Source organism: Nyctereutes procyonoides, unplaced genomic scaffold, assembly GCF_905146905.1.
Source record: "Nyctereutes procyonoides isolate TBG_1078 unplaced genomic scaffold, NYPRO_anot_genome, whole genome shotgun sequence".
In the NCBI taxonomy this organism is placed as follows: Eukaryota; Metazoa; Chordata; class Mammalia; order Carnivora; family Canidae; genus Nyctereutes; species Nyctereutes procyonoides.
Genome location: NW_026575126.1, coordinates 46,983,564 through 46,998,293, shown reverse-complemented (window position 1 = coordinate 46,998,293; position 14,730 = coordinate 46,983,564). Strand labels below are relative to the sequence as shown.

General features: G+C 39.1%; 1 protein-coding gene across 2 annotated transcripts in view; it reads right to left on the bottom strand.

Moving 5' to 3' along the window:
* Positions 1–14,730, bottom strand: part of SNX29 (sorting nexin 29) — a 530,502-nt gene that overhangs the window by 478,150 nt on the left and 37,622 nt on the right. The gene's annotated exons all lie outside the window — the stretch shown is intronic.

Here is a 14,730-nt window from a genome sequence, read left to right as displayed (position 1 = left end):
AAAAAAATAATAATATGAATTCTAATACTTATCCTTTATTTTGCTGTAAGAGATTACATTATGAAGTCAGATCCAGAGTTGATGGGATGAATTTTCAATTAAGTTACTATTGTGGATTCCATTAAATTCATTTCTCAATAACCAAAGAAAGAGGACCTTCAAGAACATGTTGGCAAAGAGATGAAGTCACAGCTACTACCTTCTATTCTTTACCATCCTCATAGGGCTCCTGGGCACCCAGGCCCACTGAGTCTGTGGACTTTAAGGCCCTTCCATTCACTCATGCAACCTATGTCAAGAAATCCTTGGGATGCCTGGGTGGCTCAGTCGGTTAAGTGTCCAACTCTTGATTTTGGCTCAGGTCATCGTCTCAGAGTCCTAAGATCAAGCCCAGCATCAGGCTCCACACTGAGTGTGGAATCTGCTTAAGATTCTCTGTCTTCCTCTCCCTCTGGCCCTCCTACCCCACTCGCGCTCGTGTTCTCCCATGCCCCCTCACCTCAAAAAAACAATAATAAATCCCGAACTCCCCCTATGTGCCAGGCACTACTATTCTAGGCTCTGAGGATACAAAGAGATAGCAAGGTCTCTGCCTCACCACATTTGCACAGTTCTAGCAAAGGGAGATACACAAAACTAACCAGACCATTTCAGTTAATGAGAACTCTGAAGAAAATCAAACCAAACAAGGTGGTAGATGAAGACACAGCAGGACAGGCTTAGATTCTAGGGCCTGAATGGAGGTAACCTTGGAGTTATGACCTGGATGTGACAAACACAGCAGACTGGGCAGAGGGACCCAGTGCAAAGGTCCTGAGACCATCACCATCCTGCTCAGTCTTGCCTAACTTCAGGCATTTCCTGTTCTACTCACCTCCACACCTGTAGTAATAATACTCTAAGAGTTTATTGCTCTGTGGGTGGTAAACTATTTTCAAACCTATTATTTCATTAGCTCCTCCCATCAACATTATTATATAGGTGAGGCAGGTATTATCTCCGTCTTATACCTAAAGAAACAGGCTAAAGACATTTAAGAGACAGTACATGAGTACATAATAAATAGCATTATAAGACTACCTAAATAACAACATCCATACTCCAGCCCTACCGAACCCCAAACTGATCCAAAGTAGATTCCATATACACCCCATGCTTATTCTGAGACAAATGTCTCAAGGCAAGCATGCTTATTCTGAGACAAATGTCCTCTCTTTTCCATACCCCACCTTTATTCAAGCCATCCATCTATACCAGAAAACCCTAACATGGTGTCAGCAAATACATAGCAATTGTACATTTACTCTCTGTCTGTGCTCATGACAGACATCAGTAATCCATTCCAGGATTCTGGGCAACCACTGCTAAAGATTAAAGTTGGCCCTCCACTGGAAGGAACCCCAACTGGCATCCCAAATGTAACATCTGTCCTCAGTGACACTATTTAGAAACCCACCTTGACTACCCTGCATCTAACTGAATGTCTAGTACATAGTGTGTGCTCCATAAATGCTTTTTCAACAGGTAAGTAAATAAGTAATTAATCTTGAGCCATAAGTCCCAGAATACTCCCCCACATTGAAACAACCCTCTTTGCTAGGCAGATGTCACTCTTAAACATGAGATGTGTATATGCTAGTCCTCTACAAATTCACGCAGGTACACATTTAAGGGCTTCCTGAAAGCTGGGACACCTAACAAAACCATCTAAATTCCACAGGAATCAAAACAAGCATGGCAAAAATGGAGCCCAATGAAAGTCCTACCTCAGGGGAAAAAACCAAAAACACTGGGCTATGTTTAGAGTACTCCATACTAAACCACAGCTTGGGGGCGCCTAGGTGGCTCAATAGGTTAGGCGTCTGCCTTCAGCTCAGGTTGTGGACCCAGGATCCAAGCCCCACATCTGGCTCCCTGCTAAGCAGGGCATCTGCTTCTCCCTCTCCCTCTGTCTGCCACTCCCCCTGCTTGCACACTCGCTTACTTGCATGCGCTCTCTCTCTCTAATAAAATCTTTTAAAAAATAAAAATACTTAAAAAAATAAACCACAGCCTGCACCTTTAAACAAATCATCTGCAAATATAATAATTAAATCAACAATCCCTGTTAGTTTACTTGGCTCTAACATACAAGTCAGTAACTACTTCGCCAACTCTAGATAATATCTGGCCCCTAAAGGGAATGGAATGCAGGTGAACAGCACAAACCCAGTCACCAAGGTTTGGGTTACATCATCAGTATTACCTTCCAGATGAAGACAGGTCACAATCAACTTGATACAGCAGAAAACCCAGAGGGAGTACTAAAGGGAGTATTAACCCTAAAATTAATTCACTATGATGACTACGTTGCCAAAGGCCATGCTATTTATCACCCTCCCTGTGTCCCCTTTGCATTTCCGCACTGGGCCTGAGTTTATACCTACTGATCACTCAAGACTTAGCTCAAGGGTCCCCTCCACGAGGAAGCCTTCCTGAGTGCTTCCTCATTCTGAACTTCTTTCTACTGCAGCCCTTGACCAACGTCTCTGTTGATGATCTGCTTTAGAGATGCCTTCTCTTGCTGACCTGAGCTCCCCTACAACAAGGATCATGCCTCACTTATCTTCATTGCCCCAGCACCTAGCACAATGCCTGGCTACTGTAGGAACGGTGACTAAAATGGTCCCTTCCCTGGGGGCACTCAGAATATGGACTCAATGTACATTTAGGCGAGAGCTGTACCTCAGGAGATTTTGTGTAACCTATGATCCAGACCCAGCTCAGTTAGAACTAGTGAATCAAGCAGAACACACTTGTCCAACTAGTGGTACCTACAACCCTTTAGCTTGTGGTGGGCACACTGCAGGCACTGATTTATAACCTTGTCACTCTAAGGTTTCTGTTTCTTCTCATCTTTACTCAATTATGATAATTTCTGCAAAATGAAAAGAGTACCTGCCCTAGTGGGGCTCTTTATTTTCTCAGTTTGATCTAATTTCCCAAAATGCTCTCTGTTGAATGCTTTCCGGCATCACTGTGGCAGGTCAGCTGCCTCCATGGCATCTCACCACATTTAACTTCTACTGTAAGTCAATGAACTGGGCATGTTTGTAATTAAGTAGGAGAACTTAATAGCAAATGAGGTGTTTTGTTTTGTTTTTTTAAGCACCAATCAAGAAAATCACTTCAGGCTTTTATGCATATAACTACTGACCAGATGAATGGATAAATAAAATGTGGTGTCTTGATACAATGAAATACTATTCAGCAATACTAAGGAATAAAGTAATGAGATATGCTACAACAAAGATGAGCCTTGAAAATATTATGCTAAAGAAAAGAAGTCAGACCCAAAAAACCACAAAGTGTAGGATTCCATGAAATTTTGAGAAAAGGTAAATATATAGAAACCAAAATTAGTAGTCAATTAGTGGTTGCCTAAGGCTGGAATCAGGGATTAACTATAAACTGACACAACAGAAATTTGACATAATGAAAATGTTCTAAACTTGGTTGAGTTAATGGTTGTATAACTCTATACATTTACTTCTAAAAATCACTGCAAGGGGTGCCTGGGTGGCGGCAGCTGGTTAAGCAAATGACTCTTGGTTTCCATTCAGGTAGTGATCTCAGGGTCATGAGATCAAACTTCACACTGGGAATCTGCTTAAGATTCCCTCCCTCTTGATCTGCTCCTCCCCAAACCCCACGTGAACCCTTGCTCGCTCGCTCTAAAATAATTAACTTTAAAAATTACTGCACTGTACGTTTACAAGAGGTCAGTTTTTATGGTATGCAAATTAGATATCAATAATGCTGTTAAAAATAAAAAAAATTTTGGGGTGCCTCAGTGGCAGAGTTGGTTAAGCATCCAACTCTTGGTTTCCAATCAGGTGGTGACCTCAGGGTCCTGAGATCAAGCTGCATGTTGGGCTCCACACTCAGCAAGGAATCTGCTTAGGATTCTTTCTCCCTCTCTCTCTCTCTCCTTCCCCATCGTGCTCCATCATGCACATGCGCTCTCTCTCTCTCTCTCTCTCTCTCTCTCAAATAAATAAATAAATCTTTTTAAAAATGGCCCTCAAGATGTTTAGTAAAGCCTGATAAAGGAATGAAAGAATGGAAAATTAATGGCCTTGCTCCTGCTGAATTTAAAACTACCTACCAATACCAGCACAGCTGGACACCACATGAGCTTGACTAGTTTACTGCTGAAATTCTGCAAGTGGTTTTCCTGAGCTTTGACCTATATTTCAAGACTCCTTATCCTGCCACATGAATCTATAATAAGATTCTTAAGAATCCTGTACTTTTTAATGGCAAATGCTAGAAAAAAATGACAGGATCAGCAATAAAAGCCATATTTTTACAAATGACATCAAATTAACTTTATGAAAAAGGGCATATTTCAAAGTGCTCTTTCACTGTGTTATAGGAACCTCTGGAAGAAAACCCAAGTACAATCATGAAAACGGACTGGATTATCCTCCTGTGGATGTCACCTGGAATGGAGTCAACTGTATCCATAAAAATCAATCAACAGCGTTAGCCATATCTCAGACTTAGGACAGTAGAATCACCACTAGCCTTGCTACCATATGGCATTCATGTGCAATGGGCCATGCTCTACATTTATATATAAAGAATAGTTTTCCAAAGGTTTACATCCTTTACCCTGTGAATTTTCCTAACAGATACCAATCCTTGGCTGAAATCTACAAGTCACATAAAGATTTAAGAATGAAGATACTCAAAACAACATCATTTATACCTGGGGAAAATTAAAAACCACCTAAAGATCTCACATTTGGACAACTGGTTCAACATAATTGAATGCTATTTACCCCTTAAAACTCATACCAAGAGTTGATAATGAAAACCCACAGGTTTGTAATATAAAATGAAAAATCAGCACGATGTGAAATTATATATTGTCTGCTCTCAACTATGCTAAAAAAGAATCCTAAAAGGAATTATGTGAAAAGATTAATAGCCACTTGGTAGAAGAATTACTGGTGATGTCTTTCCTGCCTTTATGCTTTTCTGAACTTAGCTTCTTTCCAAAACAAGCATTAAAGAACTATTGACATCTCAAGAGCCAGAAATATTGCTACATTGAGCTATAACAAATGAAGAAATACAACTTGAAAGTTATGGTGAGGAAAAGGAGTATAACTATTTTAAATGCTTATAGAGAACTTCAAATGGCATTTTTAAAAACCTTAGATTACAAAATAAATAAACTTTTCAAAACAAATAAAGAGCTTAGATTATAATGTTTAAGCCAAAAAAAAGCAGATCTACAAAGATATAAAAGTGTTTCTAACCCACAAATAAAAAATGCTGGAATAAATGAAACTATAACATTAAAATTTGATTTTTTTTTTTTTAGGTAAGCAAAATGGGACAAGGGAATTCCATTAGTAACAAGAGTAAAATAAATCATATTTTTAAACAAGAAGAATAAAAATCCTATATGAAGAAAAGAATAATATTTTCTTAAAAGGTATAAAAATCAATATAAATAGAAATACCATTTTCTTGAATAAGATTTATTAAAATTAAAATGTCATTATTGTCTAAATTAATTATGTATATATCAATTGATGTATAAATTGAATACAATTTCAGTAATAATCCCAGGAAGGACTTGGCACAGTATGGTTCTGAGTGTAGGAATAAACAAATTGATGGAGTGTAAAGAAACCCCTCATAGAAAATCCAAATAAGGGGTGCCTGGTGGCTCAATTGGTTAAACATCTGCCTTTGGCTCAGGTCATGATCTTGGGGTCTTGGGATCAAGCTCCCCATTGGGCTCCCTGCTCAGTGGGGAGTTTGCTTCTCCCTCTGCCTCTGCCCCTCCTCCTGCTGGTGCTCTGTCCCTTGCTTTCTCTCTCTAATAAATAAATACAATTATTTTTTAAAAACCATCCAAAAAATATGGAAACATGTGAGATATAATAATGGCAGTGCTTCAATTCAGATGCACAAGAATGGACTATTTAAACCAGGGGCACTGACAAAAGCACCCAGCTACAGGGCTAGAAGGAAAGAATAAACTTCTGCCTCCAATTCCAGATAGAACAAAATTCCAGATGGATCAAAATAAATAAAACTATAAATGGGAAAAAATAAAACTGTAAGAACAATAGAGAAAAATACAGAAGAACCTCAGGACAGGATACTCTAAAAGCAAAATTTTAAAGGTTCATTCAGAGGAATGACTGGGTGGCTCAGCAGTTGAGTGTCTGCCTTCGGCTCAGGGCGTGATCCTGGGATCTGGGATCGAGTCCAGCAACAGGCTCCTTGCGGGGAGCCTGCTTCTTCCTCTGCCTATCTCTACCTCTCTCTGTGTGTCTCTCATGAATAAATGAAGAAAATCTTTAAAAAATAAATATAAATAAATAAAGGTTCATTTGGGGTGCCAGGGTGGCTCAGTTGGTTAAGTGTCTGACTCTTGGTCTCAACTCAGGTCTTGATCTCAGGGTCAAGGATTCAAGCCCCACATTGGGTTCCATAGTAAGCATGGAGACTACTTTAAAAAAAAGGCTCATATAATTAATTTCATAAAATTTTTAAATTTCTATATGGCAAAAGATACCATAAACATGGTAAAACAATAATGAGATACTGGAGAAAATACTTACACAATACATATGGTTGAAAAAGGATCAAAAGCCATATTACATGGAGAGCTTCTATAAATGGATAAGAGAAAGACAAGCAACTCAAATAATAATAAACTTTTCAACAAGATCAATAAACACATCATGAAAGGAGGAAATGTTGACCAGTAAATGGATGAAAATACATTCAGTCTCACCAGTGGCCAGGAAAGTGTCATAATACTAAGATACCAGTTCAGGACTATCAACTTTAAAACCAATCACAGACCAACTATATTTAGTTTCTTATAAAACTAAATATGCAAATATCATCCACCCAACAATTACACTCTTGGTGACTATCTCAGAAAAAGGAAAAGCATTATGTTCCCATGAAAAACCTACACGTGAATGTTTACAGCAACATTATTTGCAATAGCCAAAAACTGAAAAAACCCAGATGTCCCTCAGCGAGTTAATTAAAAAACAGAGTTTGGTCCCTACATACCATGGAATACAAGTCAGCAACAAAAAGGCACACACACTACTGATACATGCAAAGACATGGGTCAATCTCCTGGGAATCACACTGAGTGGGGGAAAAAAAAACCCAATTCCAAAAGGTTATACGCTGTATGATTCCACTAATATAATGTTCGTGAAGTAACAAAATTATACAACCAGAGGACAGATTGGTGGTTGCCAGGAGTTAGGGATGGAGAGGGAGGGAACAGGAGGGAGGTATGTGTGGTATAAAAGGTCAAGGAGAAGGATCCTGTGACAATGAAACTACTCCATTATCTTGACTGTGGTGATGAGCAGGTGTCCCTATGCAGTGATAAAACTGCACAGAACGAAACACACACACACACACACACACACACACACACAAGCACATACACACAAATAAGTATAAGCAAAACTAGGGAAATCTGAAATGCTGTCCTAAAGTTTTATAAGTTGTTACTACTAAGAAAAACTGGGGAAAGGGAAAGCTGGATCTTTCTATATTACTTCTTAACAAATGCATGTGAATCTAAAACAAAACAAAAAAAAAAACAAAAACAAATGCATATGAATCTACAATTATCTCAAAATTGAAAATTTAAATAAACAAATACAAAAAATTGGAGGCAAAGATATATAAATAAATATATACACAAATATTTTTATTATAGCACTGTTTACAATAGCAAAAGCAGAAACAAAATTAGAAACGACTTGCACATCCATTAACAGGAAAATAGTAAATAAGTTATACCACCTCCAGACTGTAAAATATTACACAGAAACTAAAAAATAATGAGATGCCATATCTAATCAACCCGAAGAAGCACCACCTTTTTTTCACACATCTTTGAAATCCAGTTGTGCCTCATAATTGATAAAATTAGACAGATTGGCATTAGTCATAAAAATGCCATTGGCAGTAAGCTGCACCATTATGTTACCTACTGACCTGGAAAAATTTCCATAATACACAGCCAGGTCTAAAACAAAACAAAAAATAGGGAAAGAGGCAAGACGGTAGAAGAGTAGGGGACGTTGTTGTTTCAACTGGTCCCTTGAATTTAGCTAGATATCTATCAAATCATTCTGAACACCTGTGAATACAACCTGAGATGTAAGAAAAGAATTGCCAGAATTCTACAAATAGAAAAGCAACCACTTTTTGCAAGGTAGGAGGTTCAGAGAAGTGAATCTCAGGGGATATATGGGAGGATAAATGGTGGGCCAAGGGAGCCTCTGTAAGCCCGCTACTCAAACGTGATATAGTCCTGCAGTGCAAAATGGGAACTTTTAGAAGTCTGCTCCAGTGAGGGACACCCCTGCCTGCAAGGTGCTCAGGTGGCGAAGGGGGGCAGAATCATAGTGGACAGTATGGTCTCAGGATCCCTGGGGTCACAGAAAGAACGGGGATGCCTGAGCCAACATAGTTCTCAAGCACTGGAGCCAGGAAACTGGCTACAGTCAGCGAGCCCAGGAGTGGGCTCTCAGCTCAGTTTGCCATAAATGTGAACCATGGCACCATCTGGTGACCCCTCTCTGTGCGGGGGCCCTGCAACAGGCAAAAATGTAGTAACTCTCCTCTTTCCCCAAGATGATTGGAGAAGATCAGCAATACCAAAAAGCAAAACAATATTAAATTGATTGGAGTCCCAGAAGAAGAAGAGCGAGAAAGAGGGACAAAAGGTATATTTGAACAAATCATAGCTGAGAACTTCCCTAATCTCAAAGGAAACAGGCATTCAAATCTAAGAGGCACACAGAACCCCCCTCAAAATCAACAAAAACAGATCAACACCCTGACATAATGGTGAAGTTTGTAAATTTCAGAAATAAAGAGAAAATCCTGAAAGCAGCTCAAGACAAGAAGTCCTTAACCTACAAAGGTAGAAACATTAGCCTGGCAGCAGACCTATCTACAGAGACCTGGCAGGCCAGAAAGGGCTGCCATGATATAGTCAGGGTACTAAACAAGAAAAATATGCAGCCAATAATACCTTATCCAGCAAGGCTGTCATTCAAAATGGAAGGTGAGATAAAGAGCTTCCAGGATAAACAGAAACTAAAGAATTTATGATCATTAAACCAGCCCTGCAAGAAATATTAAAGGGGATCCTGTAGGCAAAGAGATACTCCCAAAGTAACATAGATGAGAAAGGAATAAAGACAATATACGAAGCAGTGACTTCACAGGTAATACAATGGCACTAAATTCATATCTTTCAATAGTTACTCTGAATGTAAATGAACTAAATGCTAAAATCAAAAGACACAGGGTATTGGATTGGATAAAAAAAGCAAGACCTATCCATATGCTATCTATAAGACACTCATTTTAGACCAAAAGACACCTCCAAATTGAAAGTAAGAGGGTGGAGAACCATGTAACATGCTAATGGACATCATAAGAAAGCTGGGATAGCAATCCTTGTATCAGACAAATTGGATTTTAAGCCAAAGATTGTAGTAAAAGATGAAGAGGAACACTATATCACACTTAAAGAGTCTAGCCAATAAGAAGATCTAACAATTGTCGATATTTATGCTCCTAACTTGGGAGCAGCCAATTATACAAACCAATTAATAACAAAAATTAAAGAAACACACTGATAATAATATAATAACAGTATAGGATTTTAACACCCACTCACAGCAACTGACATATCACCTAAGCAGAAGATCAACAAGGAAACAAGGACTTTAAATGATACACTGGACAAGACGGACTTCACAGATACATAACAGACCATTCCATCCTAAAGCAACAGAATACACACTCTTTTTAACTGCACATGGAACTTTCTCCAGAAGAGATCACATACCAGGTTGTAACTCACATATAAATCTGTACCAAAAGAAAGGGATTATTCCCTGCATATTTTCAGACCACAATGCTTTGAAACTGGAACTCAATCACAAGAGGAAATTTGGAAGGAACTCAAACACTTGGAGGCTAAAGAGCAACCTACTAAAGAATGAATGGATCGACCAGGAAATTAAAGAATTGAAAAAATTCATGGAAACAAATGAAAATGAAAACACAACTGTTCAAAACCTTTGAGATGCAGCAAGGGTGATCCTAACAGGGAAGTACATAGGAATATAAGCCTTTCTCAAGAAACCAGAAAAGTCTCAAATACACAAGCTAATCTTACACCTAAGGAAGCTAGAGAAAGAACAGCAAATAGAGAGTAATCCAAGCAGGAGACAAGAAATAAAGATTAGAGCAGAAATCAATGAAACTGAAACCAAAAGAATAGAAGAGATCAACGAAACTAGAAGCTGGTCCTTTGAAAGAATTAGTAAAATCAATAAACCCCTAGTCAGACTTCTCAAAAAGAAAAGAGAAAGGACCCAAATTAATAAAAGCATGAATGAAAAAGGAGAGATTACGACCAACACCAAGGAAATACAAACAATTTTAAGAACATACTATAAGCAACTACATGAGAACAAATTAAGCAATCTGGAAGAAATGGGTGCATTCCTAAAAACTTATAAACTACCAAAATTAAAACAGAAGAAAACCTGAACCAGCAAGGAAACTGAAGCAGTAATAAAAAATCTCCCAATAACAAGACCAAGGCCCGATGGCTTCCCAGGGGAATGCTACCAAGCACTTAAAGAAGAACAAGTAACAGAACACCTCGGTGGCTCAGTCAGTTGAGGCACTGCCTTCAGCTCAGGTCATGATCCCGGGGTCCTGGTATCAAGCCCTACATCCAGGCCCCTGCTCAGCTGGGAGCCTGCCTCCTCTTCCCATCTGCTACTGCCCCCTACTCATGCATTTGCTCCAATAAATAAAATCTTCTTTAAAATAAAGAAGAACTAATACCTATTCTTCTGAAGTTGTTTCAAAAAATAGAAAAGGGAGGAAACCTTCCAAGTTCTTTCTATGAAGCCAGGATCACCTTGATCCCAAACCAAAGATCGCACCAAAATGGAGAATTACAGGGGCAGCCCGGGTGGCTGAGCCGTTTAACGCTGCCTTCAGCCCAGGGCCTGGTCCTGGTCCTGGAGACCCAGGATCGAGTCCTACGTCGGGCTCCCTGCATGAAGCCTGCTTCTCCCTCTGCCTGTGTCTCTGCATCTGTGTGTGTGTGTGTGTGTGTGTGTGTGTCTCACAAACATTTGTTCATAAATGAACAAAATCTTAAAAAAAAAAAAAAATTGGGCAGCCCTGGTGGCTCAGCAGTTTAGCACCACCTTCAGCCCAGGGCGTGATCCTGGAGACCCAGAATCAAGTCCCATGTCAGGCTCTCTGCATGGAGCCTGCTTCTCCACCTCTCTCTCTCTCTCTCTCTCTCTCTCTCTCTCTCGCTCTCTGTGTGTGTGTCTTTCATGATTAACTAAATAACATCTTTAAAATTAAAAAAAGAATTACAGAACAATATCCCTGATGAACATGGATGCCAAAATCCTCACCAAGATACTTATCAATAGGATTCAACAGTACATTAAAAGCATTATTCACCACGCCCAAGTGGGATTTATTCCTGGGATGCAAGGTTGGCTCAACATCCACCATCCATCCATTTGATTTGAACATCAAATCAATCAACATGATACATTACATTAACAAAGGAAAGGACAAGAACCATACGATCCTCTCAATTGATATAGAAAAAGCATTTAACAAAATACAGCATCCTTTCATGATTAAAACTCTCCATAATGGGGATCCCTGGGTGGCGCAGCAGTTTGGCGCCTGCCTTTGGCCCAGGGCACGATCCTGGAGACCCGGGATCGAATCCCACATCGGGCTCCCGGTGCATGGAGCCTGCTTCTCCCTCTGCCTGTGTCTCTGCCTCTCTCTCTCTCTCTCTCTCTGTGACTATCGTAAATAAATTAAAAAAAAAATTTAAAAAAAATAAAAAATAAAAAAATAAAAAAAAAAACTCTCCATAGTGTAGAGATAGAGGGAACATCAAAATCAATATCATAAAAGCTATATATAAAAAACCCACAGGGGGATCCCTGGGTGGCTCAGCGGTTTAGCGCCTGCCTTTGGCCCAGGGCGCAATCCTGGAGTCCCAGGATCGAGTCCCACATCAGGCTCCCTGCATGGAGCCTGCTTCTCCCTCTGCCTCTGTCTCTGCCTCTCTCTCTTTCTCTCTCTGTGTCTATCATAAATAAATAAATAAATAAATAAATAAATAAATAAATAAATAAATCTATCTATCTATCTTAAATAAATAAATAAATAAATAAATAAATAAATAAATAACCCACAGCAAGTATCATTCTCAATGGGGAGAAACTGAAAGCTTTTCCCTTAGGTCAGGAACACATCAGGGATGTCCACTCTCACCACTACTGTTCGACATAGTACTGAAGTCCTAGCCTCAGCAATCAGAAAGAAAGAAAAGGCATTCAAGTTGGCAAAGAAGCGAAACTCTCACTCTTCACAAATGACTTGATATTTTAAGTGGAAAAGCCAAAAGACTCCACCTCAAAATTGCTAGAACTCATACAAGACAATTCAGCAACATGGCAGGTTATAAAACCAATGCACAGAAATCAGTTGCATTTCTATACACTAACAATGAGAGAGAAGAAAGAGAAATTAAGGAATTGATCTCATTTATAACTGCACCAAAAACCATAAGATATCTAGGAACAAACCTAACCAAAAAGTTAGAGGATCTCTGCTTTAAAAACTACAGAATACTTAGGAAAGAAATTGAGCCAGACACAAAGAAATGAAAAAACATTCCATGATCATGGCTTGGAAGAATAAATATTGTGAAAATGTCCATGCTACCCAAAGCATCTACATATTCAATCCAATCCCTATTAAAATACCATCAACATTTTTCACAGAGCTGGAATAATTCTAAAATTTGCATGGAACCAGAAAAAAAAACCAAATAGCCAAAGGAATTTTGAAAAAGACAACCAAAGCTGGGGGCATCACAATTCCAGACTTCAAGCTATATAACAAAGCTGTGATCATCAAGACAGTATGGTACTGGCACAAAAACAGACACATAGATCAAGGGAACAGATTAGAGAACCCAGAAATGGACCCTCAACTCTATAGTAAACTAATCTTTAACAAAGCAGGGAAGAAGATCCAATAGAAAAAAGACAGTCTCTTCAACACATGCTGTTAGGAAAATTGGACAGCCACATGCAGAAGAATGAAACTGGATAATTCTCTTAGACCATACACAAAAATAAACTCAAAATGGTGAAAGACCTAAACATGAGACAGGAATCCATAAAAATCCTAGAGAAGAACAGAAGCAGCAACCTCTTTGACTGCAGCAACTTCTTGCTAGACACATCTCTAAAGGCAAAGGAAACAAAAGCAAAAATAAACTACTGGGACTTCATTAACATAAAAAGCTTCTGCACAGCAAAGGAAACAGTCAACAAAATGAAAAGGCAACCTACAGGATGAGAGAAGATAATATTTGCAAATGACGTATCAGATAAAGGGCTAGTATCCAAGATCTTTAACGAAGATTATCAAACTCAACACCCAAAAACAAATAATCCAGTCAAGAAATGGGCAGAAGACGTGAACAGACATTCTTCCAAAGAAGACCAACAGAACACATGATAAAATGCTTAACATCACTTGGCATCAGAGAAATACAAATCAAATTCATAATGAGATACCACCTCATATCAGTCAGAATGGCTAAAATTAACAAGTCAGGAAACAAGTGTTGGTGAGGGCATGCAAACTGGTACAGCCACTCTGGAAAATGGTATGGAGGTTCCTCAAGAAGTTAAAGATAGAACTACCCTATGATCCAGCAATTCCACTACTAGGGTATTTACCCCAAAGATATAAAAGTAGTGATATGAAGGGACATGTGTACCCTAATGTTTATAGCAACAATGTCCACAATAACCAAAGTATGGAAAGAGCCAAGATGTCCATTGACAAATGAATGGATAAAGAAGATATATATATAGATACACACACACACACACACACACACACACACACACACACACACTGCTATTACTCAGCCATCAGAAAGGATGCGTACTTACACTATTTACCTAGACATGGATGGAACTGGAGGGTATTATGCTGAGCTAAATAAGTCAATCAGAGAAAGACAAATTATCATGTGGTCTCACTCCTATGTGGAAAATAAGAAATAGCAAAAAGGATCATAGGGAAAGGGAGGGAAACCTGAATGGGAAGAAATCAGAAAGAGAGATAACACCACAAGAGACTTTTATCTATGGGAAATAAACTGAGGATTGCTGGAGGGCATGTAGGTGAGGAGAGGGGGTAACTGGATGATGGGCATTAAGGAGGGTAGATGATGTGATGAGCTCACTGGGTGTTATATGCAACTGATGACTTACTAAACTCTGTATCTGAAACTAAATTTGAATTTGAATTGAATTTGAATTTGAATGAATGAATGAATGAATGAACGAATAAATAAATACATACATACATACATATATACATACCAAAACAATGGGGTGCCTGGATGGCTCAGTCAGTTGACCATCTGACTCTTGATTTTGGCTCAGTCATGATCTCAGGGTCATGAAATTAAGCTCCATATCAGGCTCTGTGCAGGGTGTGGAGCCTGCTTAAGATTCTCTCTCTCTTTCTCGCTCTCGCTCTGTCTCTCCCTCTCTGCCCTGCCCCCCCTTG